General features: G+C 38.2%; 1 non-coding gene and 1 pseudogene across 1 annotated transcript; one reads left to right on the top strand and one right to left on the bottom strand.

Moving 5' to 3' along the window:
* LOC124985536 (uncharacterized) overlaps window positions 1-27,828 on the bottom strand; it is a 282,243-nt pseudogene that overhangs the window by 92,231 nt on the left and 162,184 nt on the right.
* Trnag-acc (transfer RNA glycine (anticodon ACC)) lies at window positions 6,352-6,424 on the top strand. Its single transcript has one exon. It is a non-coding gene; the product is annotated as a tRNA-Gly (tRNA).

Genomic DNA, 27,828 nt, shown 5'->3' with positions numbered 1-27,828 from the left:
GGACCAATGAGGTTGTTGGGGGAGGGACTATATTACTCATCTTTTATTTTGTTTAGCACGATTAGTCCACTAAGAGGGACATTGTAGCTACGCATTTTCTGAAATGATTTAGATTAAGTTTAACAATCATGTGAAAATAATTACAGAGATGACAGCAGCAGCAGCCACGCATTCTTGAGTCCCTCCAGTCTGACATTTTATATGAAGTTATCTGCAACCTCTTAGCAAAACTTCTATGAAGGTGGGAAAGAATTCTCGGGCCGATTCTACAAAGAACACACTGGAGATCTGAACACTTAAGTTGACTGCCCAGGTCGGTAGTTCTCAAGGTACTGTCCCCAGAAGACTAACATGGGAAAGAATCACGTGGAAACTTGTCAGAAATGAAATACACAGGCCCTCACCAGTCGGGTGTTTCTTTTTACTCAGGAAAGGATACTGAACTTGGTAAGATCTTGCCACAGCATGAATATGAAAATGCAGTAAGTAATTCTTTGATCCAGTTTCTTCTAGAGACTGTTTTGTTCCCCAATATCTTCCTGACAGTCTCTGAGTGGACACACTGCTTACTTACTGTTCACCCCAGCAACCCAACCATACAGAGCACTGTGGACAGAGAGATACAGAATCATGCACAGGAGATTTATGCACAGCTACTTTCACCGGGTAAAAGGTCCAAATGAGAACACACTTCATGAAGACTTCTGATCTCAGACTGCAGTGACAGGATGAAACATTAATGGTGTATAGAAAGCAAAAACGCAAAGACATAAAGTCATCTATTCCAGCTGGGGGTACCAGAGGAACCACTGATGGTAAGGCAGAAGTATTTCCTAAGTCCTATTTGGGAAAAAATAATAAAGTAAGCTTAACTAAGATAAGGGCTAAAGTATAGGTTTTAATATCAAAGTGCTTCATCAAAAAGATGTGTGTTAAATGGAACATAGATGCCTCTGGTTACAGGTGCAGCAACTTAACTACAAAGTACATTTACTGTGCATTTTGTCATTTGCCACAATGAGATTTAACTATCTTATGTAGATCAGAGAGGTAGTAAGAAAAGGAAGATTTATTTCTGACTTTTTTTTTTAACCATGTTTTATTATTCTCTTCTTCTTTGCCATGTCTTTTCTTTCACAGTTGCAACTGTGTGCTTTTAGTTTAGGTAACTTGAAGCATTACCAAAACCATTTAGGCCAATAGTTGCCAGAGATATGAAAGAAATGTGTCCATATTCATGGGCTCTGGGATGTCTTCACTTATCTTGAGACTCACTTCGCAAAGTTCATAAGCAAATTCCATAATTAACAAGAGACTGTCAAAGCAAACCTTCAAGCAGAATGAGAAATAGTCATTAGAGGCACAAGACAAAGGCGGTTCCACTGAGAAGCAGAAATTCAGCAAGATGTGGTAAATATAAGTGATAGTAAACCACATTCTTCTTAGAAAAGAATAAAATTGAGAGCCCGATATAGGAAATCATGTGTGCCTTTAGTGCAGCTGATTCAAAAAGGCATGGAATTCCTTCACAGTTGCCTCCTGTAATAAGCCACCTACTCCATGGACCAACAGCAATGGGAAACATCAAAATAGCAAAACTCAGAGGTTGGCCTCAGAATGAAACCTACTCAAGGGAAATAAACATCTCTCTGAATAAAATGGCCCAACCAGTCTTCATTATGTTGTGTATTTAAACAATTACTAATTAATTAAAATAAATAAACACATTCCTCTGTGGAGCACATTTCAAACACAGTCATATCACTAATTTTTATAAGCACGAGGAATCATGGACAGATGGGTTGCCATTGTAATTACAGTGGTTCTGTTTGTTTTCATTTTATAGAAAACCCAGAGGAGCAGGGCTGGGAGAATTCCCACAAAACTGAGGCAACATGGCAGATTGGAAAGGGAATTCACTCTATTCTTGGGGGTGCCTTTTACTCTCTGCAACTTGCGTTGTACATTTGTAAAGTGTGGTTAAGCGTGAACACCCACCTCACAGGTGTTGAGTAAGCATCGAATGAGAAACGAGACAGGCACTCTGGGGATGCTAAAACTCTTGGCCAAGGAGAGTCCTTTCCGCCAGGGAATAGTTCACAGCCAATGAATGAAGGGCAGCAATTAAAAACTGTTGACTGGTTGATCTCATAGAAGCTGAGAGTGGAATACTGGTTTCCTAACTGGGGAGAAGAGTGGAGAAGAGGGGGAGGGAGAGACATGGACCAAGGAAGATAAATTCCTCTTCCAATCTGCCATGTGCCCGAAGTTTGTCAGAGTTCACCTGGACCTGTTCCTCATGGTTTTCTGTAATGTTACCGTTTGATAGGGCAGGAAGTTCTGGTGTTTTATGACACAACAGGATGAATACAATCAACAATGATAAATTATATATCTCAAAATAGAAGACAGAAATAAATTTGCATGTAGTTGGCATACAGAAATGATAAAAGTTGAAGGCGATGGTTATGCCACTTATCCTGAGTTAATCACTACTCAGTACCTACATGAATCAAAACATCACATTGGACATTACAAATATGTACGAAGATTGTGTCAATAACAAATAACTAAGAAATATTTTTAAAAACCAGTTGACTTATTACTAGAGAAATTGAACATTTTTTCATATGTCTGTTGATTGCTTATAGATCTTCTTCTGTGAAGTGTCTGTTCATTTCCTTAGCCCATTTCTTGATTGGATTATTCATATTCTTGGTGTAGAGTTTTTTGAGTTCTTTATAGATTCTAGAGATTAGTGCTCTATCTGAAGTATGAGTGGCAAAAATTTTCTCCCAGTCTGTAGGCTCTCTCTTCACATTGCTGATAGTTCCCTTTGCTGAGAGAAAGCTTTTTAGTTTGAATCTATCCCAGTTATTGATTCTTGCTTTTATTTCTTGTGCTATGGGAGTCCTGTTAAGGAAGTCTGATCCTAGGCCGACATGATGAAGATTTGAACCTACTTTTTCTTCTATAAGATACAGGGTCTCTAATTGGATTCCAAGGTCCTTGATCCATTGTGAGTTGAGTTTTGTGCAGGGTGAGAGATAGGGGTTTAGTTTCATTCTGCTGCATATGGACTTCCAGTTTTCCCAGCACCATTTGTTGAAGAGGCTATCTTTTCTCCATTGCATATTTTTGGCACCTTTGTATAGTATGAGAAAATTGTATTTATTTGGGTTTATGTCCATGTCCTCTGTTCTGTACCATTGATCTACCTGTCAATTTTGGTGCCAAAACCATGCCATTTTTGTTACTACTGCTTTGTAGTATAGTTGAAGATCTGTTATTGCGATACCCCCTGCTTCACTCTTCCTGCTAATGATTGTTTTAGCTATTCTGGGTTTCTTATTCTTCCAGAGGAATTTCATGATTGCTTGTTCAAAACTACCCTAAGATTCCATCTCACCCCAATTAGAATGTTGATTATCAAGAATACAAGCAACAATAGGTGTTGGAGAGGATGTGGGGAAAAAGGTACACTCATACATTGCTGGTGGGGTTGCAAATTAGTGCAGCCAATCTGGAAAGCAGTATGGAGATTCCTCAGAAAGCCTGGAATGGACCTACCATTTGACCCAGCTATCCCACTCCTCAGCCTATAACCAAAGGACTTAAAATCAGCATACTACAAAGATGCAGCCACATCAATGTTCATAGCTGCTCAATTTACAATAGCCAGATTGTGGGACCAACCTAGATGCCCTTCAATTGATGAATGTATAAAGAAACTGTGGTATATTTATGCAATAGATTATTACTCAGCCATAAAAAAATAATAAAATTATGGCATTTGCTGGGCAAATGGATGGAATTGGAGAATATCATGCTAAGTGAGATAAGCCAATCTCAAAAAACCAAAGGAAGAATGATCTCGCTGATAAGCAGATGATGACACATAATGGGGGGGAAGGGGCAAGAATAGAGGAAGAAGGGACTGTATAGAGGGGAAAGAGGGGTGGGAGGGGTGGGGAGAAGGGGAAAAATAACAGAATGAACCAAACAACATACCCTATGTAAATGTATGATTACACAAATGGTATGCCTTGACTCCATGTACAAACAGAGAAACAACGTGTATCCCATTTATTTACAATAAAAAAAATTAAAAAAAAAACAGTTGACTGATTTCTGCTATTCTGTTTAAGTAACATCTGAATTTCAAGTTGTTTCAGAAAATTACTAATTCTTTACAGCAACCTCTGAAAAAATGAAACATTTTCTGGTTCTGTCAAAGATGATCTGCTTACAGGTAAATAATAGGAACATGTCACACAAAAGAGGCTATTCACCATATTTGAAGAACACTCACACCGCTGACCAACCTGACTCCCTCAAACTCATACCATGCTCCTCCGAAGGATCTACTGAAGAAGTACGTTTGTAAATTACCTCAACTTTGAAAGTCCTATTCCCTTACATCCCTCAACCCTAATTCAGCAGGTACTGAAGAGAGAAAAAGATGGACAGATGAAGACAAGTAACAGCACCGTTGAAACTTTAGCTAGCCTCGTTAATTTAAGTGTCTTCCACAGGCTACTTTTTGTTCTGAGTTGGCAATCTACACAATGTCAAGGGCGCAGCTTCTTCCTAGAGTTGATGCTTCTGTTACCACGAATCTCAGGATTGTAACGTTGCCATGCAAGATCCTATGGCACATACGCAGCTGTGTGCTAAATGCACTACTGAACGTAGCTTCACCATGAGGCAAAGCTCTCTCCCAAAGCACTAGAAGAGTGTTTTTTAAAGATGTACTTGTCATGAGTGAATGGTGTTTGTAGTAAAAGCCATGCTAGTCCAGGCCTCCGTGACAAGTTGTGTGACTGAGCCTGCTGAGAACACTGCTAGGCCCAACCAATAAACATAAAAGGAGAAACTAAGAAGCATGAGTTTTAATCTGCAAAACACAATTTTGTGGCATAAATAAACAATGTGACATTGACATAAAAAGAGAAAGCAAGAGAACAGAATAACTCAGAAGTAAATCTCATTATGTACAAGAATATAATATATGACAATAGATTCAACACTAGGAATGGGAAATGCTTAATAAATGACTTGGGAATTACTAGCTAGCAAAGCAATCATTCATATGCATATATATGAATATCTATTTCATATATATGCATATGTGTGTGTATATATACATATATAAATCATTTAGATACTTCATTCCAAGCACACAAAAATTAACTTGGTACCATCTGATATGTAGAAGCTAATTCACAATAAGAAGGGTGGGTAGGGAAGAATAGAGTTACTTTATACTAGGTAGAGGGGAGTGCAGGGAGGGGAAGGGGTATGGGGGTAGAAAGATGGATAGTAGAGTGAAACAGACATTATTACCTCATGTGCATGTATAACAGCATGACCAGTGTGATCCTGCAATATGTATAATCAGAAAAATGAGAGATTATACTCCATTTATGTATGATCTATCAAAATGTAAAAAAATAAATAATAAATAAATAAAAGCAAAGGAAAACAAAAACTAAAATCAGAATTGAAAGTTTCTCAGTATGTACACTTACAAATTCCAAAGGAAAAGTAGCACAAGTCTGTACATAAAAATTGATCACCATATTTTTTTGAAAAGCAAACAAAAGACTAGTGTGTTAAGTGTTCACTGCTGTAACAAATTCTTCAGACAATCAACTTATGAAGAGGAAAGGTTTATTTGGGCTCATCATTCTAGAGGTTTCCATCATGGTTAGTTGGTCCATTGTCTCTGAACCAGTTGCAAGGAAAAACACCATGGCTGGAGTACATGGCAGAGCAAAGCTACTCACCTCATGGTGATGACCAGAAAGCAGAGAGAGAGAGACAGGAAGAGGCCATGTTTCTAACATCCCCTTCAAGGGCATCCCCAGCAAGCTAATTTCTTCTAGGCCTCTCACTTAAAGGTTCCTTAACGTCCCAATAGCACCACAGGCTGGCAACCACACTTTCAACACATGGACCTTTGAGAGGCATTCAAGATCCAAACTATAGCAACTAGAAAAAAATATTTTTGCAAATATGACAGGATTTTTTTTTCTTGGTGAAGTAAAAAATAAATTTCTTTCTTTATTTCATTATTCCTTAAAAGGCAAGCAAGTAATAGATAAAAGCACTCTCGATCTTCCTATAGAAAAACTCTTTAACCTGGCCTTCCCAGTCCTCCAGGACCCAGGCCCATCTTCTCTTCCAGCCACACCTCTAGCCTTCTTCCCCTGCACCCCACACTCCTGATACACTGAACAACTTAAAATCTCCAGGTGAGTCAAAGCTTCACTGTGCTTTCACTCTGCTGGAGTGGCCAAATCTCCATCCTACCACCTGGAGATTCATCCTTCAGAACAGCTAAAGGGCTGCAGATGTAGCTCAGTGGTAGAGCACTTGCCTACCATGCACAAGGCCCTGGGTTCAATCCCCAGCTCTGAAAAAAAAAATAGACAATTCAAGTCTCATTCCACCTGGACACCTACAAATTCCACCTCTTATCATTTGACTTATCCAACACTTTCCAAAAGAACTCTCTGCAATGATGGAAATACTCCATATTGGTGCTGTCTAATATGGTAGCACCTAGCCACATGGGGCTTCAGAATATTTAAAATGCAACTAGTTCAACTCAGACCCCAGCCTTTTTAATTTTAACCTTAGTTGTCATGTTGGCTAGGGGTACCATGTTAGAAAGTACAGTTGTCCTTCAGGAATGTGCTCATTTTTCCTTATTTTTCCCTGTATCCCTATTACTAGTCTAATGCCAGGTATGGGAGCAGAAACAAAAGTAAATGTTTACCAAATGAAAAATTTAAGATGTTAATTATGAGCCTAACACAATGCTGAGTACATTAAATGTATTATCTACCTGGTCCTAAAAACAAAATTAAATAATAATGATGACTATTCAAATGCCTGTTTTACTGTTGAAGAATTACAGAAGGGAGCACCTTGTTCCACTCACACACCTCATGAAGAAAGAATTCTAACAACAACGATGAACAAAGGTAACGGAAGCATTGTGGTATTGTGCTCTTTGAACTGTTGCCAAGCTTTTTGTAATATGGTTAACTTTTGAATATGCATTTCTTTCTTAATATTAACATATCTTCATAGAAACTTTGATTAAAGTATAAAATACAAAAAGAAAAGGATATAAGTAGATAAATGAATCCACACAAAGTCAGGAAATAGAGTCTCGCACTCTCAGATTCATCCACCCTATCCCACCTACAGGTAACACTATCCTGACTTTTTACACAATGGCTTAGCTTTGCCTGTGTCTGACCTTGATAAAAAGCGAAATAATATACTACATACTCCTTTTTGTCTGGCTCCATTCACTACACACTTTGTGAGATGTATCCATGTCACTATTTGTAGAAATGGACTGGATTGACTATTGTATAGGATTCCATTGTAAGAATACACCCCAGGCTACTGATCCTCCTACTGAAGGACATTTGGGTTGTTTCCAGTTAGAGGCTGTTACGAATACTGGTGCCATGGACACTCCTGCGTGTATCTTTTGATGCAAGTAAGTGCCTCATTTCCATTATATCCTAAGAATGGAGTTACTGGGCTACAGGGCATACAAATATTCAGCTTCTGACTGACAGTTTTACAAATTGGTGTAGCAATATCACACATATTGTTTCAATATCCTCCAATACTGTCAATATTGATATTTTCATCTTTTTAGTTATAGTAATTTTAAGGGGCTGCCTATATTGGTATTTCATTGTGGTTTTGTTGAATTTTTCTGATAACTAGTGAAGATGAGCATCACTACATTTACTGGTCATTTGAATATCCTATTTTATGAAGTGCATCAAGTCTTCCATCCATATTTCTACTGTTCTATCCTAATTATTGTTGTAGTTATTTTGAAGGAGTTCAATATTTTGGATTTAAGATCTTTGTAACTTGCATGCATTACAAGTATCTTTGCTTATTCTGTAGCTTACCATTTCACAGTTGCCAATGTTTTCCTGGTAAACAAAATTCCTCATTTTAATTAAACCAAAAATTTCTGATGAGATTGATGGTTGTGAGTTTTTTAGTAACATACAATGAAATATCTCAACATTTAAAAGATCTACATAACTCAGTAAATATTTTACAAATGACAAATGTATAGTGTTACAAAATCCTGAATGAGTAAATAATTCGAAGTGCAAAACAGAGCAATGAATTTTTACGAAATGTCGTATTAAAAGTTCATTGATCCATGGCTTCAAATTCCACTTTGCAACTAAACTTGAGGAACATACCACTTATCACACTTGGTGTATCAAAGAATGGCCACAATTATTGAAAACAATAATAAAACATTCCCCTCTTTAAGGATTTTGTGAGGCTGGATTTTCTTCATATTTTTTAACCAAAGCAACCTATCAAAACATAGAGTTATATGTAGAAGAAAATGGGGGGGTATGAAAAATGGTGGAATGAGACAGACATCATTGCCCCATGTACATGTATGATTACATGAATAGTATGAATCTGCATTGTGTACAACCATAGAAATGAAATTATGTACCCCATTTGTGTACAATGAATCAAAATGCAGTCTGTAAAAAATTAAAAGCTAAATAAAAATAATTTAAAAAAAAAAAAAAAAAACATAGTTTGTTCAATTTTCTGTATCTTCATTGAGCCTGACATTAACAAGATTTACAGAATTATAAAATAATTATAATCTTTTTACTAAACTTTATGTTTAGAAAAGGTAGTTATTTACATAAAAATGTATTACTATTTTACAGTTTTTATTAAGTATATATCTATGTATTATATGTTCACAAATATTTTTGAATTCCTAAGTTAATTTTCATAGTACATACTCATACACATCATAATGGTATATAATGCATTAAATATCATTAAATATAACCTACATAAACAAAAGCTCTTTAGAGTTCTTAAAAATTTTTGAAGCTTATAAGGGCCCTAAGACCAGTAAGTTAGAGAATTGCTAGTGTAATTGTTCTACCAATTACTAAGAGAAAGGTGTGAAATTTTTCAACAGTGGTTATGGATTTGCTGATTTCTCCTTTTGGATTATTTTTTATTTGCTTTGTTTGCTTTAAGAGTTACCTATCAGTCAACTATATATTTAGAATAATTATTCATTTTCTCTAGTAATGATCCTTGCCTCAATATCTAATCACATGATAATATTATAGTTAGCACTCACTTTCTTTTGGTTAATGTTTTCATGGTGCATACTTTCAGTCATTTTCTATTCAAACATTATTTATTTCTTCTTCCCTTCTCTGTCCCTCTTTCCTCATTTTCTGGGAGTCCACACGTATGTGCACTAGATCTTTTTACAATGTCCCATGCATTTCTTACGCTTTCTTCTGTTTGGCATTTTTTGAAATTCTTTTTCATGTTCATGTTTTAGCCTAGACATTAATCCATGTTCTACATCACTATTTCTCTCTTTAGTTGCATCTAATCTGCACTTAAATTTGTTATTGAGTTCTTAATTTCAGTTAAAATTTTAGATCTAGGCTTTTATACTTTCCAATATTTTCTAGTTTTACTTGCTTATAGGTCTCATCCAATTCTTCATGTTATTTAATTGCCTGAATAGTAATCATAGTTATTTTAAAGTCTGGATTTGATAACTCTAATAACAAGGTCTGTTTCTTTTGTCCATTTTGTTGTGTGGTTTCATTCATTTCTTGTGTATCCATACTAATTATTTACTGATGGCTAGAAATTATGCATGAAAAATGTTAATCATAGCTTAGGCTTGGAGAATATAATCTTTCTGCAGAGAGGATATTACTTCTTTTCTTGCAGGCACTTAAGAGAAGGAAGGAGATTGTGCTAGACTTCTGTCTTTGTGGTGGCTGGCCTATTTCCAGCTCACTCACATGTTTAGATTATGACATAATTTGGATCTGGAATATCTCCTGAAAGGCTGGTGTGTTAAAAGCTTGGTCCTCACCTAGCGATGTTATTGGGAGGTAGTAAAAACTTTAGGAGGTGGGGCCTAGTGGGAGGAAGTAGGTCACCAGGGGCATGTCTTTGAAGGGTATATTTTGACTTTGAGCCCTTCCTGTCCCCTGCAATTCCCTGCCCCCTCCACTCTTTCTCCCTGTCTCTCTCTCTGCTTCCTGACTACCATGAGGTAAGTAGTTCTGCTCTGCCATGTTCCTTCCTGTCATGATGTTCTCCCTCATTATTGGTCCAGAAATAACAGAGTCATGTTACCATGGACTCAAACCTCTGAAACCATGGGCCAAAATAAACCTTTCCTCTTCAAAGTTGATTTTCTTAGGCATTTTGTCACAGTCATGGAAAGTAAATACAGATGACAATTCTTTAGTAGTCACAAATGAAAATATATCTTTTCAGCCATTTTCTGTTCAAAGAGGACCCTCAACTTTTGGCAGATTCTTAACTACATTTTTCGTCTCTGACACTCTGAGTATTCTAGGAGCTTTATGCAGTTTGAACTGGTGTATATATGTCAAGGAAAAAAACTTTTGGCAAAAGTCAGACTTATTTCTCTGAGATCTTGGTTCCATGATGCCTTTTTATTTTTTAATTATAATTGAGGTAAAGTTCACACAAAATTAACCATTTTAAAGTAAGTAATTTGTTGGCATTTAATATATTAACAATGAGACTGCCATGTCTATCTAATTGTAAAACACTTTTCTCACTGTGAAAGGAAACCCTATATCCATTAGGCAGTTACTTCCTATTCTCCCTGGCAATCTGCTAATATCTGTGGATTTTCCTATTTGCAATATTTTATATAAATGGAATCACATAAATGTGACCTTTTGTGTCTGGCTTATTTCATGTAGCATGTTTTAGAAGTTAATCAACACTATAGCATTTATCAGTACCTCATCATTCCTCTTCATGGATAATATTACTCTATAAGATGTAGAAACCACAATTCATTTATTCATTTATGCTGATGGACATTTGGGTTATATTTGCCTTTTGGCTATTGTTAATAGCACTACTATGAACATGGGTAAAACAAACCCAGGTTTTTGTTTTGTCTTCATTTATGTTTTCTTTTATATTATTAATTTTTGTTTAACCAGAGGTAGAACTCAAATTTAAATTTTATTTTGCAAAACTGCAATATAAAAAATTGATCCTAAACTAATACCTAACAAGAAGTCTTGGAGTGTAAAACAAGTAATCAACTTCAAATGATTTGGGAAACATTTGGCAACTGCTTTGTCAATGCTTTTTCAGTATTACCCAAACTTCCCTTAGGCCTAAATACAGAAACAATTAGTAGTGTAAAAATCAACTCAACCCCAGAGACATATGCTACCCAAATTAAAATATGAAAATTCCCACATATACACAAAAAATGAAAACAAATAGTCTTGAGCATTTATCCTTTTATTTCTTCAATTAAAAATGCCAAGTTTTTAGCTATCTTGCTCTCACACTAGAAGAGTACTACAGTGGCTGCAAGGACTTTGACTATTAAAAATTAGCATTTGACAGAAAAGAAATAATGTTATATATAAGGAAGAGAACTTGGGCAGAAGCAACCCAGACTCCAGCACAATGGAGAAACTTGAGTTTAAGAATGACAAAAGCTAAATGTAAAATGTGAGACATTGTAAAGTGAAGATGAAATGGAAATACAAAAATAGACATGCCTAACAAAAAAAGAGAAAGATGGTTATTGGGCTGTACCAGAGTACTTCGGTTTATTCCTGAAAAGTCTACAAATGGGAAGTAGAATGAAGACTTACAAGTATAGAAATCTGACTTCAGTTTGTCTTATTGCTATATAGCTACATGATTGAAAATTGACAAGAGAATTCATTTGAAAATCATAGTATTAAACATTTATTGAAAATAAATAAAATTATCTCATATGCCTTTATAATGTCTCAAATTGAGTCTTAGTCATCCCAAAGCATTTAATTCATTGGCTTGACTGACAAAAATAGCTGGTATAGCTAATTATAATTATTGTAATTCTTATTTGGCCTTTTTGTGGCTTTCTGTTCCTCAATTTCTCCAGCAATAAATTTATTTCTCTTTCTGGAACTGAAGATTCCACATAGGATGTTTGGAAAAATCCCATTGTTGTGTACCACGCATACTAGTAATAAAGGGAAATGAGGCAATATTTTAATAATGAATTTAATTTTTCTATTTCCTCCAGATTACTGTCTTAAAATCTAACATTCTTTGACCTATACCCACTGGTGTTTTTAAAGAGGGCAAAAAATGTCCTTATTCCAATTAATATCACAATAAATAAGAAAAATAGATAAATCCTTCTTGAGGTAAATTCTCTAGGAAAATGAATCTATTTTTGTAATGAAGTCAGTTGTGTTTAATAGACTGAACTTTAATTTTCTGTTCTCGGGGGCCTGCATACACAAGGGGTTGGGTTAGGGCAACATTTTTATTTCTGGGGATACAGAATTATTGGATAAACAGGAAGCTGTGGGCCAGGGGAATCTCCCAGAGATACTCTTCTTTTCAAGGGGGAAGTGACTAAGTCTCTGACCCGTCAAACTCAGCATCTTCCTTCTGCCCTACCCGAGTCCTGGTCTTCTGTCCTAGAGATGAGTTGACCCTTGTCCTGGACCCACAGGTGATAGGAGCCCATCCCTGCCTACTAATCATAAACCATCTCCCATCAGCCACCAAGCAGGCAGCTGGTCTTGCCCAGGCTCACTCCAGGTTGTGCTCCCAGGACACGTGAAATTCACCCTGCACTGCCCCCAAAATGGCTAGAAACTTCAGCTTGGTGCGAAGAGGTCGGAAGCCACAGAGAGTTAGGAAGCCCATCAGGTGGCTTGAACCTTCCTCCTCCTTGGCATGGTTGCTTTTTATTTAGTGTAAAGTCACAAGAATCTTCTCCCCTTAGTTGTCCTTGGGAGTCCTTTCCTTACATTCCCACAGTGTATTCTCAGATGGCTTTGCCTTCTAGTGTTCAGAATGTTTGGATGCTGAAGCCCCTGTGTCAGATTTTTCAAGACTGTGACCAAAAAACCTGACAAGAACAAGGTAGGGGAGGAAAAGTTTATTTGGGGGTTCACAGTTTCAGAGGTTTCAGTCCATAGACAATCAACCCCATTGTTCTGGGTGAGGCAGAACACCAAGGAGGAAGGGTATGGCAGAGGAAAACAGCTCAGACATGGCACCAGGAACCCAAGAAAACACTCACTCACTAGAAGGCATGTCCCCAGCTACTCACCTCCTCCAATCATACCCTACCTGCCTATAGTCACCCCCACTTCATCCATTCAAGTGGATTCATGCACTGATTAGGTTAAGGCTCTCATAACCCACCTCTGAACTTCCTTGCATTTTTCACAACTGAACTTTAGGGGAACATTTCATATCTAAACCATAACACCCCATTTCTTCCATTATCCTAACAGCTCCCCTTAAAGGGGAAAAAGTGCATCACACATAGAAAATCATATTGTCACAGCATAAGAGGGACAAACCAGAACTGCAAGTGGTGACACCATTCTGAAATAATAACAAATGGGTTTCCACCCTCCCCTGTACTCCACCAACCCTCCCTGGGGCACGGACCTCATTCAGGTGGCAGGCATTCTGAACCATCTCATCAGAACCAATATCTCAGAAAGAGAACAGAGACAATCAAGTCAACTCTTAGCCTTCAGGTTTCCAGAGTCTCAGGGGACACTGAAAAAAATTTGATGAGAGGAAGGTTGACTTGTCACACCCCACATGCCCCTTCCAGAAGCCCTGCAGGACAGGATGCATTCTGGATCAGAGTAGAAGGGGAAGGCAAGGGTGAGTATTTGCCAGTTCCAAGGAAGGCACTCTGCTCTCTTCTCCATGGTGGGCCCTCTGCACCCCAGCACTGAGCTCAGCAAAAGGCAGAATGGGGGAGGAGGCTGGCATCACAACTTTCTTTGACGTAAGCCTCAGACAGCCCTGGAGACTGCTAGAGATAGCAAGAGCAACTGGAGGCCCTGTCAAACTAGGTCAGGATAAAAGATAAGTTTTATCATGTTGGTAAAACATGTAACCAAGAGAAACCCATATTACAATCATAAGATAAAAAGAAAGATATAAACCAAGTTGGCTTTCAGGCTTTGGGTGGGGGGGCAGTAAGTAGGAGGTGGCAGAAGTATTCCTGCTGGCATGACATCTACTTTCTTGCTAATATCATGACCATGTGAACATCACAGCAACTAACAGAGTTGCTCAGGGGCTGTAAAGGAATAAGGTGGGAAAACTTTTCAAGTCATAATACCTCTCTTTATTTCTCTAATACAAAAATCTAGCCCCCCAAAAACACACCTGTTCTTAAGGCACCACTCAGAAGGAAGGCAAATGCAATCACGAGCACTTTAACTCAGGATCCACATCCACACTCCGACCATTACAGGGTAAGGTCATCTAAGAGTAGTCCATGGGGATTTATTGAAAGGACTTGCCAGGAGCAGCATACAGCTTAAGAACCAAATCATGAGGGACAGCATATGATGACTATTTCTACCAGTAGAGTCACTTACACAACTCTATAAATGCGTTCAGAAGGACTTGTCTGTGAATGATATTTTCAAACCAAATTTAAAAGCAAGTGTTGGTGATGATGTGGCATCACTGGAACATCAAACATCACTCATGATAGTATAAATCTATACAACCACCCTCAAAAACTGGAAGTATCTCCTAAAACTAAACCTAAGCATACCCAATGACTGAGCAATTTCTCTCTTGAGTGTATACCAAAATAAATGAGTAGTTATGTTGACTAAAAAAATATGGATGAAAATAGTACTAGTCAGCTTCTTGTTGTAGTAGCCAAATTACCTGACAAGAACAACTTAGAAAAGGGAGAGTTCCAAAGGTTTAGTCCATGGTAGGTCAACTCCATTGCTCTGGGCCCAAGGTAAGGCAGAACATGGTGGAAGTGCAGGTGGAGGGGTGCTGCTTCATTCCTGACAACCAGGAAGCAGAGAGAGGGGGGAAAGGGGCCACAGGGAAGATGAACCCTTCCAGGGCACACCCCCAGTGACCCACCTCCTCCAGCCATGCCCCACCTGCCTGCAGTTACCACCCAGTCCATTTAAATTACAAAGGACTGATAAGGTTACAGTTTTTATAATCTAATTATTTTACCTCTGGATATTCCTGTATTAACACATAAACTTGGGAGGACATCTCATATCTAAACCATTACAAAAATGTTCATAGCAGTATTAAGCAGAATAGCTAAAAATTGAAAACTCAAATATCCATCAATAGAACGTATAAGGTAACTGCAGATTATTCATTAAGTAGAATACTTCAATAAAGATTAGAACACTAGCAATAAAGAAAATAACAACAAATACCATACACTGCAGGCATAAGGTGCAGCAAAAGAAGACAGACACATAAGCATGTACTGTGTGATTCCATTTGTACGAAGTTCAAGTGTAGGCAAGACATCCCATGGTAGTAGATAGTCTATGGCTGGGGAGAGGCTGGACAGGGATATACGAGAGCCTGCAGTCTATATCTTGATGAGGTTGGTGGTTACACAGGTCTATAGGTATGTAAAAATTGATTGGACCGTGTACTTCAATGTGTGCCATTATTTATGTGTAAATTATAACTCAATGCAAAAAATAAACTTGAAATAAAGTAAATCACATAGCATATTCACCACTAAGATGACCTGCTATTCCCAGAGGTAAACACTACCTATGTCTACTATACAACACTGAGTGAGTTCAAAAGCATTACTCTTTCTACCAGTGTGATCTGGAAAACAGGAAAAAGCATACTAACATATAAAATGCACAATGAGTAAGACCCAAGAAGGAAGACACACATGAGAACACAATGCTATGGTAGGGATCCGTGAATTAAGCTTTGACAATCAATATCACTACTATGCACAAACAGTAGGCTTAGTTTGTGTTATTCTGTGCAACTAATTATTGTTTACAGGCATAGACAATAGATTTATTTCATGTCCTGACAAGGCCCTCAATGGATGATGGTATTTGTTAAGAGTGAGAACTAATTCCATTAAGTCCACTACTTGGAAGGATCACCTGATGATATAAAATATGCACATACAAATGCCTTTACCATGCATTGAATTTAAAGTTTACATCAATAAATTTCCATTTCATTAGTCCAATTGACTAACAGTCATCCAGGCATGAAGTCAAGGAATCATGAGTCAACTTCTATAGGAGATTCCCATATAAGCCACTGTCCACTGAATGGTGGTCATTAGCTTCAGGGAAATGGTCTCCCTTGAGAAGCAGCACAGGGAATGGAAATAGTCAAGTCTTTTGAGTGGACAAATGTGTGACCTTAGTTAAATGATTTACTTCCCCGAGCCTTCATTTCCTCATTGGCTAAATGGTGGCAAACAAGGCAACTTTACAGAACTTCTGCAAAGTTAAAACAAGATAACGGTCACTGGACTCTATATGAAGACTCTAATGAAGGCAGGCCCCTGGTCAATATTGTTACATCACTGCTGCCAACCACACAGAAGGCATCCCATAAACATGTGTTGTGATGGTTCATTTTATGTGCAGTTAGGTTAAGCTATGGTGCACATACACCAGTCAGGATGTTGCTGTGGAGGTGTATTTTAATTAACATTTATGATCAATTAACTTTAAGTATATGGCCTCCATAATATGGGCAGGCCTCATCTAACCAGGGGAAGTCCTTAGCAGCAAAGACTGAAGTTTCCCAATTCTGAAGGAATTCTGCCAATCACCTGCACATAGAAACCCCACCAAGTTTCCAGCCTGCCTGGCCTGCAGAGATGGGACTCAAGACAACACTGAACTGAGTTCAGTGCTGAACTGAGTTTCTAGGCTGCCAGCCTACCTTCAAATCACAGACATGCTAGCCCTCACAATTTTGTGAGCCAGTTCCAATAAATAAATAGATAAGTAAATATGTGTGTGTGTGTATGTGCATGCACCCAAACAATAAGGAGTTACTGGGAGACACACAACAATCTGAGAGCCTTACCTTTCTTCCTCTTAATTCCCCACTGTATAAAAAGTATGCCCTTGGTTTGGGGACATGGCTCAGTGGTATAGCACTCACCTAGCATGCTCAATGCCCTGGGTTCCATCCCCAGCACCAGCCAGAAAAAAAAAAGATATATACACACACACACACACACACACACATACACACACACACATATATATACACACATATGTATAGATATATATATACATATCACTCATTTGGGGGTGTATTGTACATCTCATGTGTAAATTATTAAAAATAGTTGTAACTTCTTTACACCTGATTTCTGCAAGTCAAGCATACTACTGACAAGATGGTTTTATTTTAAGCCCAGAAGTACCTTGTGAAGGAAAGAAGATAATTCCTGTTGTACAGAATGGGAAAGAGGCACAGGGTATTAGCTCTCAAACTCTACAATGATGCCACAAAACATACCCAAACTCAGTGGCTTATCATCACAGACATTCACTTTGTTCATACTTGAGTTGAAGCTCAGCTAATCCAGGCTGCACTCACCTGTGGGGCTCTAGGTTAATGTTCCCTGGTTCTCATTCTGGGGACTCAGAGTCAAGGGGCAGCAATTCCAGGGCACATATTTCTCAGTGCGTATCATCAGAGCACAAGCCCAGGTACACTGGCACCTCAAGCTTCCTCGTGCATCACACCTGCTAGTGTTTCATTAGACAGAACAAGTCACAAGGTCATGCCTGAAGTCCAGGAAGTATGCTCCAGCAAACCTTAGGCCCTGACCACAGCATATAATTCCAAAACAGGGGGGAAACTTGGGGCTCGATTATTCAATCTACCACAAGGAACTTGTCCACAGTCATAGAGCAGATAGTTAAAACCAGGTCCCAGGCCCATCTAACTCAAGGTCCCCCTAGCTCTTCTAATCCTTCTATGTCAACAGGCACACTGATTCTCAACCTCCCTGGTAGGAACTATTGCATTTCAACTGTATATGTTTTACAGCAAACTACGGCCCATCAGCTACACTGTCTCCCCCAACCCCACCCTATGCTCACCCCAATCCCATAGACAATAGTACCCTATGGTTGTTAATAGAAACATCAATGCTATCCACCAATTAACCCTATCCAATCAAGAAAAAAATGTTCAGCTTCTACAACAGAAGTTCCATGTAGAATTCTACTATAAGAACAAGGCAGGTACTCAAAAATCACTGAACTAAACTAAAAATCACTGCTCTTACAAAATCTCCTATCAGTTGCCTGAAGGGCTAAACAAATCTTAGATGTGTGAAATGTTCTCACTAAATCACCAACCATTTCCTTATAGAGTTCCATGCACTTTCACTCAACCTTTGCTTTACAGCAAGACCCATGATTTTAAATATGGAAACAGAAGTGCCTGCCCCCATTTCTTAAGACTCACCCCTCATAACACAATACTCTTGTTCACAAGTTAACTCAGTGATAAACAATTTATGGATAGCTACCACCACCCAGCTTCCAGGAAACTCTTCAGTCCACCTTCAGGAAAAATGATCAGAAAGCTTCTCAATGTTGCTAAGGGTCAGTTCTGCCTGGACAATCCCATTTTTAGTCGATAAAACACACTGCCATTTTTCTCTCTTTAATAAATAATTTCATTTAGGAACATATCTAATTTTACTACATGAGGCTAAAAAAAGTTATTCGGAAGAAGGGGAAATGAAAGACTGTACCCACAATTATATTTGTTTTCTTTAATGCTCTCACATAAAAAGAGATGGCTCATGACTGGACTAGATCTTTGGAATCCATCTTGGTACCATCTGGGATTACACCTGCTCCTCTTCCATCCCCTCCTACTCTGTGTCCCAGTCTCCTCAGGCTTGTCCTTCTCTCCCTGCTGGCCCTGCATCTACCTCTCTGTACCTTTCCATCCACAACTCACCAGAGTTTTCTTCATAAACACCCATCAGATCCTGTAACTCTCACAAGCACAAAACAGCTCCCAGAGACACAGCACAGCAGGGCTGCCCACCAGAGGTTCAGCTTCCATAGAACAGGCCTGTGTGTGCCTGCACCATCAAGGCAGGTCAAGTGGCCAGCACTCACCTGGCACCCAGCAGGTGCTGAGAATTGCTTATGACTGAACGAATCAACTTGGGTATCCACATGCATTTCCTACTTATTAAATGAAGCCCTCCCTCATTCAGCAAAGCTCTCTCTCTACCACTCCCCAGGAGCAGCACGGGCTTCTCCTCCACACCTGAGCTCAGACAGGCTCTCAGCCTAGAAGGACGTTTCCGCCATTTTCTGTCAACAAAATCCTTACTTCAGATCCTTATACTAAGCATAGATTTATTTTTTCAGTAGGAATAATTTTATCTCTTTTTAGAACAGATTTCTTAGTGTTTCATATTATTGTTTATTCATCTCTGTCTTCCATGATAGAGAACTTGTAAGCAGTCTTGTTTGTTAATTCATCTTTACATGTTTCTTGTGCTTCACATAATCTTCAAAACAGTAATAAATTTTTTAAAATTATTGAATCAGATCTTGTGTGCTGCAAAATTCATAAAGTATGCTTCTATTTACATTAGCCAAAAAAGAATTTTATGTTATACCAGCTGTACATTTAAATGGAAGAAAATCTGATTACTAAACACTAAAGTACCTGATTAGATCCACAAGGGTAACAAAAAATCTTGATTATGTGCTGCCTTTCTGTATTCAATACTCTAGGGAAACAAGAATCTAATAAACTGACAAAGATTAGAATCCCATTTACAGCCACATTGCTAAAAAGACCCCCAAACACCAAAATAAAAAGGTTTTAATGGTCTTTAGATACACTATTTTAGAAACATACAATTGTTATTTCAACAACTAAACACCTTCACTAAAATAAGTTCCTTACATCAAATTACATTTTATATAACAAATTGTACTATATCATTTTTAGCATATTTCTATAAAGAGAATTTGTGGAGATTTATAAAAAAATTCAAATACTGAAAAGATAATAAGTCCTCTCATTCAAGAGGTTAATTCAGAATATACAAATCAAGTATGAACGCTAGCTAAATTTATCTTTAAAAAATATTAAGGGGAAAAAAAACAGGCAGATAACAAAATGGCTGGCCACTTGCTTCCACACTATCCGTGACTGAGTTTATGTGATTAAAACGTGAAGGGGAATTTACCTGATTAAAATTAAGTATGAGTTGTCTTATTTGATTAGCTCTCTCCTTCACACTCATGGGCCCATAACTGAATGCCCTGGTGCTGGCTCTTGTACACAGCTGCCATTCTAATGGAAATAGACTTCAATAAATTCAGCAAATTTCTGTCCACCACCAATTGTTAAATCCATGTCAATCTCATTTCACAGCCAGAAAAGCTATTATGAACTTGTCAGCACTTTAATTTCCCTAAATGATTTTAATTGATTTTTTATTACTCATTTGGTAGTAACATCATCTTCTCTTAATAACAAAATAAAACAAAATTAACTGCCATAAATACACACTCTTTTTAAATCCACACCTTTCAGGAACAGATGGGGGTTTGTGTCTTCCACAGTTAATCTCCAGTTTGATCATTATGAAGACCATAATGAGAAGCTGAGGAGGATTCCCACCCTGGGATGGAGGGAGCATGTCAGAAGTGGGGAGAGACGATCAGCCAGCAAGGCTCTGTTAATTCAGACAGGGCAACACGCCATCAAGTTAAATCTGAGTCCACAGCATCTTTACTACTCATGCAGAATACTCAAGATCTTGGTGAGAGACAATGGTGCCAAGGGGATTTTATCTTTCAGTGCTTATTTGAACCCCACAAACATGTTTTCTTTGGTTTTTGCTGTGTTTGGATGTGGTTTGTCCCTGAGTTTTCATGTGCTGGTCCTTAATGTGGGACACTGGGGTGGTAAAATCTGTAAGAGGTGGAGCTCAGAAGGAGTCACCCTCAGAAGAGATTATGTAGTTCTGGTGCAACCCCAGGTAGTTCCCATGACAAGGTTGTTTAAGAAAGAGAAAGACTGGCACTCGCATCCTCTGCTTCTTGTCTTGCTATGTGATAGGTCCTGCCATGACACCATCCCCCCCCATGTGACACAGCCAAGGGTCCATTGACAGAGCTGAGCAGATGGTGGTACCATGCTCTTGGGCCTCCAGAAATCTGAGCTAGATAGACTTCTTTTCTTTACAAATTATTCAACCTCAGATATTGCATTACAGCAACAGAACTAATATAGTTCCATTTTATTGTAACAGGACTAATACAGTTTCATAATAACAATACCCAACCACCACAAGAAAAGTCAACAGCTATTGTGTGTTTGCCATAAGCAAGATACTGTTCTAAATGCTTTTTATACATTGTTATATTTAGTACTCACAAAATTTAAACTACATTTCTTCAGGGTGTGTGTGTATATGTGTGTGTGTATGTTGGTGTACACACATATGGAAACTGGGACCCCAGAGATGAGTTAATTTGCTTGAGGCCTGAATTTTATAAATAATACAACCAGATACACAGTCATTTCATGGACCCAGACCCGAATCCTTAACCATGAGGTAGAATTTCTCTCATCAATGTCCTCAGAGTGGGAAGAACATGATTCAACCCATCAAGCCATGAGAGTTACTCACTCAGAAGGAAGCTAGGATTTTCAAAGTATAGTATCAGATATTTAGTAAATGTTTAAATCCCTTTAAAAAAAATCATTAATGATTAGTTAATTATGTGTTAATTTAAAATACTTAAATTCAGTATACTTACTGAATTTCATACTTATATATAAGTGTCAAACCCATTTTCATGTACTCAAAGAAAATATTAGCCTTACACAAAATAGAAAATACAGGAACAATCAGGAACTTACTGATTCTTAATCGTTACCTTAATAGAGTCAGAATCAATAGATTTCAAATTCTTTTCTTAAGGTAGCTTTAATTCCACTAATTCCACTCACTCCTACAAATCAGGGATGGTGAACAGCTTCTTGTGTCAGAATAATTAAGCACAACATCTCAATTCTGGGTAAAATGCAAAACTGAACTGACCCCAAAATATCTTACATGGCTCAAATCATAACCCAAGGCAAACAAGGCATCTCTCATCTTACTGTCCTCTGTGCAGTAGGAAAAGGAGCTAGGAGAGGAGCAGAAATGAAATTATTTATTTTGCAATTCAGGACACAGTGGAATCAGTCTTCCTAATAGAACACATCATGCCTGACAAGACAAATTTGAGGCTGGTTTATCTTTCAGAACAGAAGGCAATGTGCATGTCCTTTTTAAAAGGAAAAACTGCCATCCACTAGAGATCTCATCTGCTCCTCTAATACTTGCTAATCTTAAAATGATTTCTACACTTTTCCCATTCCTTTTCAGTACCCAAAGTACAGGAATTACCTCCAGATAAGCCAAAGATAGTCCTTTAACTATGGACCCTCAGTGATTGAAACTGCAAGTGATTTCCGGTTATTGAACTGCAAAGCCAGATGGCCACATCCCTCCCCAGCAGCCATGACCAGCACTGACCACAAATACAGAGCCAGGAAAGGACAGAGTCAGTTCAGCTCACCCTTCCCCTTAGCAGGGTTGGGGGCGGGCAACTGCAGCTCCCTCATTTATTTGTTTTTTTGTTTGTTTGTTTTCTCCTTTTACAGAGCCAGGATCAAACTCAGGGCCTCTCGCATGCAAAGCAAGCATTCTACCACAAGCCACATGCCTAGCCCAGCTCCCTCCATTTAAATTTCTATTCTAAGGGACTTAAACTTTCATTTTTAAATTAATCAAACACCATGACTCCATGTCTGCAAAATAAATTCAGTTGAGTGGAATTTTAACCTTGGCCAGATACACAAGAGCACTGAGATCTGTACTCAAGAATAAGAGGATACAGGGCCACTCTCAAACCATCACAAGAAAAAGGAGGTAAGCACAAGTCCAGAAAGGAAAGTTAAACAAAAAATACATTTGTCTGGACAAGATAAGCATAAATCCAGAAAGGAAAGATAAACAAAAAATTCATTTGTCTGGACAGGATAGTGCAAACTCATTTTTCCCTGCTTCTCCATGCTAAGCACAACTATATATCCTGGAAGTAAACCAAGAGTCAGCCAAAGAATTTCAAAAAGGGTAAAGAGGAAGCAGGAATAGTAAGGGACCCTAAATCTGAATGAACAGAAAGGATGTCTTAATACCCCACCCCAAAGCAGAAGGCAACCCAGCCTAGCATTTCCTGATTCTCAACCCAGAAACAGAAATCCAGGCAGCTCATTCCTCCCCTGAATCAAATGGGAATCCTTATGACAACACCCAACACTGTGTTTTGAATATGGTTCAACTGTGTCACATGAACTCACAAAGGTTCAACTGATTGAAGGCTTTGTCCATAAGGTGGTGCTATTAAGAGGTGGTGTGGAAGCTTTAGGCGGTGGGGTCTAGTAAGAGTTCCTATGTGACTTGAGTTCTTGCAAGAGGACTCTTGCAAAAGGAGCAAGCCTTGTCCCACTGATGGCTCTCTGATTTCTGTATGGAGAAGTAATCCATTTGCTCTTGCAACTGCTCCCACCATCGCCATTCCGCATGAGGTGATGAAGTCAAGGAAGATTCTCTTAGATCTGGAATAAGGCAAGGATGCCCACTTTTTCCATTCTTATTCAAAATAGTACTGGAGTTGCAAATCAGAGCAATTAGGCAAGAGAAATTAATAAAAGGCACTCAAATTTAAAAGGAGGAGTCCAAATTGTACCTATCTGTTGTTGTAGACCACATCATTGTATATGTCAAAAATCCTAAAGACATCACCAAAAACAAAAAACAAAAACAGAACATGTCAGTCCAGGAACATTGCAGAGTACAAGGTACAAATTCAACATACAAACATATAAACATTAGTGTTTATATACAACCATAGTTAATCAGCTGAAAAACAAATCAAGAAAGCAATCTCATTTTTAAGAGTTACAGAAATATCTAGGAATAAATTTAACCAAGTAAATGAAAGATGTGTATGAAACCACAAAAGACCTTGAAGAGCCAATGTAATCATGAGCAGAAATAACAACTCTTGAGGCATCACAATACTTGACTTCAAAACATACTACAAAGCCATAAAACCAAAACAGCATGTACTGGCATAAACAAACACATAGACCAATGGATAGAATAGAGAGTGCAGGAATAAATTCACATATTTACAAATTCACATATTTACAACCCATCTTTTTTTATATTTTTTTCTTTTTGTTTTTGTTTTTTTCTTTTGTTTTGTTTTGTTTTTTACTGAATTCATGTTATTCACTATGAATATACAGTGAAGAAAGAAGAGTCTCTTCAAAATATGGTGCTGGGAAATCTGAATATGCAGGGGAATAAACCAGACCACTAGTTATCATCATACAAAAGTAAACTCAGAATGGATGAAAGTCTTAAATGTAAAACCTAAAACTATGCAACAACTAGAAGAAAACATAAGGGAAAACACCTCTGGAAATTAATATGGGGAAAGATATTTTTGGAATAAGACCTCAAAAGCATAAGTAACAAAAGCAAAAATAGACAAATTGGATTACATCAAACTAAGAAGTTTCTGCACAGCAAAGGAAAACAACCAACATCCTGAAGAGACAACTTGTAGATTGGATAAAATATTGCAAACTATTCATTTGGCAGGGGATTAATATCCAGAGCATATAAGAAACTTTAAAAACTCAAGAGCAAAAAACAAATAGTGCAATTAATAATGAGTGAATGACCTGAATAGACATTTCTCAAAAAAAAAAAAAAAAAAAAAACATACATACAGATGGTGAAGAAGCACACACACACACACACACAAATGTTCAACATCACTAATCAGTGGGGAAATGAGAATCAAAACTACAATGAGATATCATCACATCTCACCACACATAAAATGACTATTATATAAAGAAAAAATAATAAATGCTGTTAAGGATGTAGAGAAAGGAGAACTCATACACACGGTTGGTAGAAATGTTAATTCAGGAGATCCAAGATGACGGACTAGAGGGAGGCTGCGTTCCTTATCGCTCCATAACTCTGGTTTCAAGCAGAGGATATCTGTTTCTTGGTGAGGCAGTGTTTGCTGCTTATCAATCCCCTGCTGTTTACCCCATTTGTCTGCTGTGATCACCTGCAGTCTACCAGCATATGGACACCTTTTTTGAGTGCAGATTACTCACTGTCAGGCGCCTATCATCCGCCATTTGCCTGCCTCTCGCCTGTCCATCACCTGCCTTACACCTATCCATCACCCAACGCACGAGGTTCACCTCCTGATCATCTGACAAGAGTCAGCAAACTGATCTCCAACCGCCAGTGGAGCACCAGCTGCTTGCTGTTGCCTGGAAGTTCACTGTCACAATACCTGCAGGTTTGATTACACGTGGCTGCCGCCATTTTGAGACAACAGCCAGGCCCCATAGGACCCCTGGCCAGACTGAGTGAGCCCCATCTCCAGGATCCCTCAGCCCGACCAATCACTCCCTGCCTCTGGGGCCCTCACATCGACTGACTGCTCCCTGCTGCCAGGACCCTCAGACCAACTGACTGCGCTGAATCACCAGGACCCCAGACCAACTGATTGCACCCGGCCTCCAGGATCCCACAACCACACCAAACACACCCAACCTCCCGGACCCCTGTCTGATCAACTACACTCCGCCTCCAGGACCTCCAGCTGACCACGTCCACACCCTGAGCTGCAGCTCCCCATTTGCCAACACATTTCGAAGCCAGAGTGGCCATCTTTGATAATCCTGGAAGCCATAGCTCCAATCTTTAGGTGGGGCAAATCCCATCCTGAGATGCCTGCTGGAGGCTTGAAGCTCATTGTCAGGTACCTCTCATGCATCAGGCTACTGAACACTGGGAGGTTTCATTACTATATGACTGTTATACTATAGATTTTCTTTTTTCTCCTTATTGAAAAAATTTAAGTTTTTATTTCTTTACTTTTCTTGCTCTCTTTTCCTTTTGTTTACCTGTTCCCTCAGAGTCTCTTTCTCCCTTTTTTGCATGCTAACATCCAATTTCTTTTGATTATACTCTCACCCTTTCTATTATCTAGTACTTCTGGTATAATCTTTTCTTATCCCATTAACAGCTACATTCTACATCCCTCTGCATCCTCTTTGTCCTCCATTAGAAACTGCAGACCTTATTGCAAATCTGTTTGTTTTACTGAAGATAATATTTGAACTCATTCTGTGTATTATGACAATATTGTTATTGTCCTCATAGGGGCTATTTGGTCTAGGATTGCATAGTGTCTGAATTGGGCACTGCTAATATTGATCTCCCTTAAAGAAAGGGTTTTGGAAACCTATAGGGCCACTATAAGCCTATGGGGGAAATCTGCAATACCCCAGATCTGCACTGCTAGAGGGGAAGATATATGAACAACATGAAAAAACAAGGGAAGAAAATGATCCAAACAAATCTAGATTCTATAGTAATAGAATCCAATGACAGTATGTTAGAAGAAACGTCAGAAAAGGACTTCAGATTATACATGATTAAGATGATTCACGAAGCAAAGAATGAGATAAGAGAGCAAATGCAGGCAGTGAATAATAATACCAATAAGCTGAAAGAGCAACTGCAGGAAGCAAAAGATCATTGCAACAAAGAGATAGAGATTCTCAAAAAAAAAAAACAAAGGGAAATCCTTGAAATGAAGGAAACAATAAACCAAATTAAAAAACTCAATGGAAAGCATCACCAAAAGACCACTTGGAAGACAGAACCTCAGACAATGAAGACAAAACATTTAATCTTGAAAATAAAGTTGCCCAAACAGAGAAGATTGTAAGAAATCATGAACAGAATCTCCAAGAACTATGGGATATCATGAAAAGACCAAATTTAAGAATTATTGGGATTGAGGAAGGCACAGAGATACAAACCAAAGGAATGAACAAACTATTCAATGAAATAATATCAGAAAATTTCCCAAGCCTGAAGAATGAAATGGAAAATCAAATACAAGAGGCTTACAGAACACCAAATGCACAAAATCACAACAGATCCACACCAAGGCACATTATAATGAAAATGCCTAACATTCAAAATAAAGATAGGATTTTGAAGGCCACGAGAGAAAAGCATCAGATTACATATAGGGAGAGAACAATATGGATAGCAGCCAACTTCTCAACCCAGACTCTAAAAGCTAGAAGGACCTGGAACAACATATTTCAAGTTCTGAAAGAACATGGTTGCCAACCAAGAATCCTATACCCAGCAAATCTAACCTTCAGATTTGAAGATGAAATAAAATCTTTCCATGATAAACAAAAGTTAAAAGAATTTACAAATAGAAAGCCTGCACTACAGAATGTTCTCGACAAACTATTACATGAGGAGGAAATGAAAAACAACAATGGAGGTCAGCAAAAGGAGGAACTACCTTAGAGAAAAACCACTCAAAGGAGAAAAGAAGCCAAAAACCAAAAATAAGCCAAATGACTGGGAATACAAATCATTTCTCAATAATAACCCTGAATGTTAATGGCCTAAACTCGTCAATCAAAAGACACAGACTAGCAGAATGGATTAAAAAGAAAGACCCAACAATATGCTGCCTGCAAGAGACTCATCTCATAGAAAAAGACATCCACAGACTAAAGGTGAAAGGATGGGAAAAAACCTACCATGCACATGGACTCAGTAAAAAAGTGGAGGTTTCCATCCTTATATCAGATAAAGTGGACTTCAAGCCAAAGTTAGTCAGAAGGGATAAAGAAGGACATTTCATACTGCTTAAGGGAACCATAAATCAGGAAGACATAACGATAGTAAATATTTATGCCCCAAACAATGGTACATCCCTGTACATCAAACAAATCCTTCTC

This window comes from Sciurus carolinensis, chromosome 5 (assembly GCF_902686445.1).
Source record: "Sciurus carolinensis chromosome 5, mSciCar1.2, whole genome shotgun sequence".
Lineage (NCBI taxonomy): Eukaryota > Metazoa > Chordata > Mammalia > Rodentia > Sciuridae > Sciurus > Sciurus carolinensis.
This window is presented reverse-complemented; position numbering and strand designations above follow the sequence as displayed.